General features: G+C 30.6%; 1 long non-coding RNA gene across 1 annotated transcript; it reads right to left on the bottom strand.

Annotated features, from left to right (window-relative positions):
* Positions 1-379: 379 nt before the first annotated feature.
* LOC102579081 (uncharacterized) lies at positions 380-923 on the bottom strand. Its single transcript, XR_367172.2, has 4 exons — positions 866-923; positions 699-765; positions 532-598; positions 380-431 (listed from the first exon to the last, which is right to left on the bottom strand). It is a non-coding gene; the product is annotated as an uncharacterized lncRNA (long non-coding RNA).
* Between the last annotated feature and the right edge of the window lie 3,152 nt (positions 924-4,075).

Raw genomic sequence — 4,075 nt, 5'->3', positions numbered from 1 at the left:
GAATTAATCTTGAATTAAGCAAGTAACTAATGACATGCAATCGAATTTAAACCTTCTAACCTTTCAAACTTCAAACTCAACTCTCTGCCCGAACTTGATTCATCTCGAAATTGATCACTGAATACACATCGTTGAAGGTTAGTATAGCCGAGAAAGAGAATTAATCTTGAATTAAGCAAGTAACTAATGACATGCAATCGAATTTAAACCTTCTAACCTTTCAAACTTCAAACTCAACTCTCTGCCCGAACTTGATTCATCTCGAAATTGATCACTGAATACACATCGTTGAAGGTTAGTATAGCCGAGAAAGAGAATTAATCTTGAATTAAGCAAGTAACTAATGACATGCAATCGAATTTAAACCTTCTAACCTTTCAAACTTCAAACTCAACTCTCTGCCCGAACTTGATTCATCTCGAAATTGATCACTGAATACACATCGTTGAAGGTTAGTATAGCCGAGAAAGAGAATTAATCTTGAATTAAGCAAGTAACTAATGACATGCAATCGAATTTAAACCTTCTAACCTTTCAAACTTCAAAAAATTTCAAACTCAACTCTCTGCCCGAACTTGATTCATCTCGAAATTGATCACTGAATACACATCGTTGAAGGTTAGTATAGCCGAGAAAGAGAATTAATCTTGAATTAAGCAAGTAACTAATGACATGCAATCGAATTTAAACCTTCTAACCTTTCAAACTTCAAAAAATTTCAAACTCAACTCTCTGCCCGAACTTGATTCATCTCGAAATTGATCACTGAATACACATCGGTGAAGGTTAGTATAGCCGAGATACAGATTTAAGGATGAATTAACCAAGTAACTAATGACATGCAATCAAATTTAAAGCTTCTAACCTTTCAAACTTCAAAAAACTTCAAATTCAACTCTCTGCTCGACTTGATTCGTCTCAAACTGCACTGAATTCACATCTCTGAAGGTAGTATAGCCGTATTTGTGAAGAAAATTGTGAGTAAGAAGTGGCGAGAGAAATCGCACCAACGAGAGAAATCGTAGCGGCGAGAGAAAATCGTAGCGGCGAGAGAAAATACGTAAGCGGCGAGAGAAAATTGGGAGCGAAAGATGGAAAGGACGAAGTGAATTTGATTAATTCAGCCAAATTGTCATATATGGTTAAAAAATAATGTTGACAAATATAGTAAATATTTTTAAAAAAGTATACAGGTAAGTGATTTTCCCAAATCAATATAATGTGAGTATTTATAATCAATACATTATATAAATATCGTTACATACTTTAGCGACTCTAGATATTTTTGTGAAGAACAATTTATTGCCAATCAGCACACTACATATACAATGACATTAGCTCAATTATCGCTAGATGTTTTTGTGAAAGAAAAATTATTGGCTTTAAATATCTCGTTTGTTTCAGTGATATTTAAAAAAAAAAAGGCATAATACATAAATATACCCTTTAACTTGGGCTCATTTCACATTTATGTCCTTCAATTTTGGGTTTGCACAAGTGGACACTTAAACTTGTATAAAGTTGAACAAATAGACATGCACGTCTTACGTGACATCCTACATGAAAATTTGTGTCCTACGTGTATTATTCCACATATGACTCATGTGTCTACTTGTTCAACTTAAATATAAATTTAAGTGTTTACTTGTGCACACCCAAAGTTAAAGGACATAATGTGAAATGAGACCAAGTTAAAGGACACATTTATGTATTATGCCTAAAAACACACTCATTGTCTGGGATAAACTTTGTTTCCATGGACAGATGGTGTAGATTACTATAGCAAATAAAACATCTTGCGACAATAATATAAATGTTGTTGTATTATATTCAACAACAGTAATATATTATGAGTATTTACAATCAACATACTATATAAATGTTGTTAAAGGCTTTAACGACTTAATCTGGATGCAATGACACTTAATTATCGCTAGACATTTTTCCAAAGAAAAAAATCATTACTGCTAATTATCTCTTTTATCGTAGTGTCGGTGATGTTAAAAAAAATACTCATAGTCTAGGGTGTGTAAATACATATGGGGACTATGTCATAACCAAGCATGTTGAATTGTGCAAAAAGTCCTAAAAGCCAATATGTTGAGGAGACAATTACAAGGTTAATTAAACCGATTTGATTGCTATCCAGAAATTATTTTCTAAATGATTGGGCAAGAATGACATATTAGTAATTCTATGATTAAAAAAAGTACTAAGTATTTGATGATGAAATGGGATGATTTCTATTAAACTCTATCGAATTTGGGCAAGAATGACATGCTAGAAAATTATGTAAAATTGAGTGATTTTATGATTTAAAAAAAGAATAAGTCTGATGATTTTACTGCAAATTGCAATTATTACATTTATAGTTGAATATCTATTATGTAATTAAACCAAAAAAAAAATCAAAATGCTACTCCCGCTATTTCGAAAAGAATGACTTACTTTCTTTTTTTAATCTGTTTCAAAAAGAATGATTTCTTTCCTTTTTTGGTAATATTTTGATTTCAGCTTTCCACGTAGCATGTTTAAGGTCACAAGAGTAAAGGGCAATTTATACATTTGACATAACTTTAATTTAGGACCACAAGATTAAAAAAAATTCTTTATTTTCTTTAACTTCGTCTCAAGTTAAACTGGATCACTCTTTTTAAAACGGAGAGAGTATCTTATACTCTATACAATTTTTAAATTTTTTATCAAAAGTGAGCACTTGAAATTTATGTCGAATATTTTAACAAACTTAGGTCATAAAATTCAGGAAAATAATTTTTAAAAAAGCTGTAAGAGAAGCACCACTAAAAAACAATCAAATATTATAAACAGTAGTACAATATTGATCGAAAATAACAGAAATAGCATCTTACAAAACTGTTGTAGACTCTACAAATTAAATAGATTAAAAAAATAGCAAAAAGTGCATCTTCAACAAAATTTATTAAATATAAAAATAAATCACTTTTAATAAATTTAAATGATCAAAATCCCCCATTAATATGATCCAAATTTGAGGGGCCATTTTTGTTATTTTGTTATTTTACCCGATGCTCATTGGTGCATCAAATAAAACAGAGAATCTTATCACAATTCAAACTACAATATCATGAGCTGGAATATGTAACAACAAACAACCATCAAATCTAATGTATTAGATGGTACTTTTAAATAAATATTTATTTTAATTACTATTCAAAATTTATTTATATTATTTTTTAAAATTTTTATCTTTACATAACTATCAAAATATGTATCAAATTAAGCAAAGTACGCAAAGAGAGTGGCATGTCGGTAGTTGTGTAAACAAAATTGCTTGATAATAATTTGATATCACAGGTACCTTCTGAATGTTTCTCAAATCATTTATCGTGATTTTAAAAATAGTTATCTTAAATCATCGGTTAATTTTAGAAGTTTAAGATAATTTATATTTTATTTTATTTTGCATAATAATTGTTCTAAAAATTACAAAATTCTCAGTCAAATATATGTTTAATAAAAAAAATATTTTTAGTGAAAAGACCCCTAACCTATTTTCATTATCACGGTAAACACACAAAAATTATTGAAGTTGTACTATGAGGAAAAGAGGCGTTAATAATGTGGCGGAGATCATCGATTTGAATTTTCGAGCTTCGCTCGTTAGAGAATCTGAAAAACAAAGTGAAAAAAAGTGAGAGGAAAGGAGAGAGAATGGACAAATAGAAGCAATGATATTGTCATTATGGAGGTCACTCGAGACGAGCACTATTTTTTCAAGAAAAAATGAAGAAGAGCCAACTATGTATCATCATTGTCGACGCCGACGATAATTTTGAAGAGCAAAATATTGATTTATGGACGATTGAACAATTAATAAGATTGATAACATGTCAATTTTGAGATTTACTTGATTGATTGACATCTGAGATCGATGTAGCGATTGGACATAAACGCTCAACTCTGTGGTGCAATTAGTTCAAATTCTTTCAGAAGCGAATGCTTTGTAATATTATATTCTTGTAGCAGTCATCGCCTACGTGCCCTTTATACCCAGTCATTCCGAAGAACACTTACCCCCCCCCCCCCCCCCCCT

This window comes from Solanum tuberosum, unplaced genomic scaffold (assembly GCF_000226075.1).
Source record: "Solanum tuberosum cultivar DM 1-3 516 R44 unplaced genomic scaffold, SolTub_3.0 scf00069, whole genome shotgun sequence".
Lineage (NCBI taxonomy): Eukaryota > Viridiplantae > Streptophyta > Magnoliopsida > Solanales > Solanaceae > Solanum > Solanum tuberosum.
This window is presented reverse-complemented; position numbering and strand designations above follow the sequence as displayed.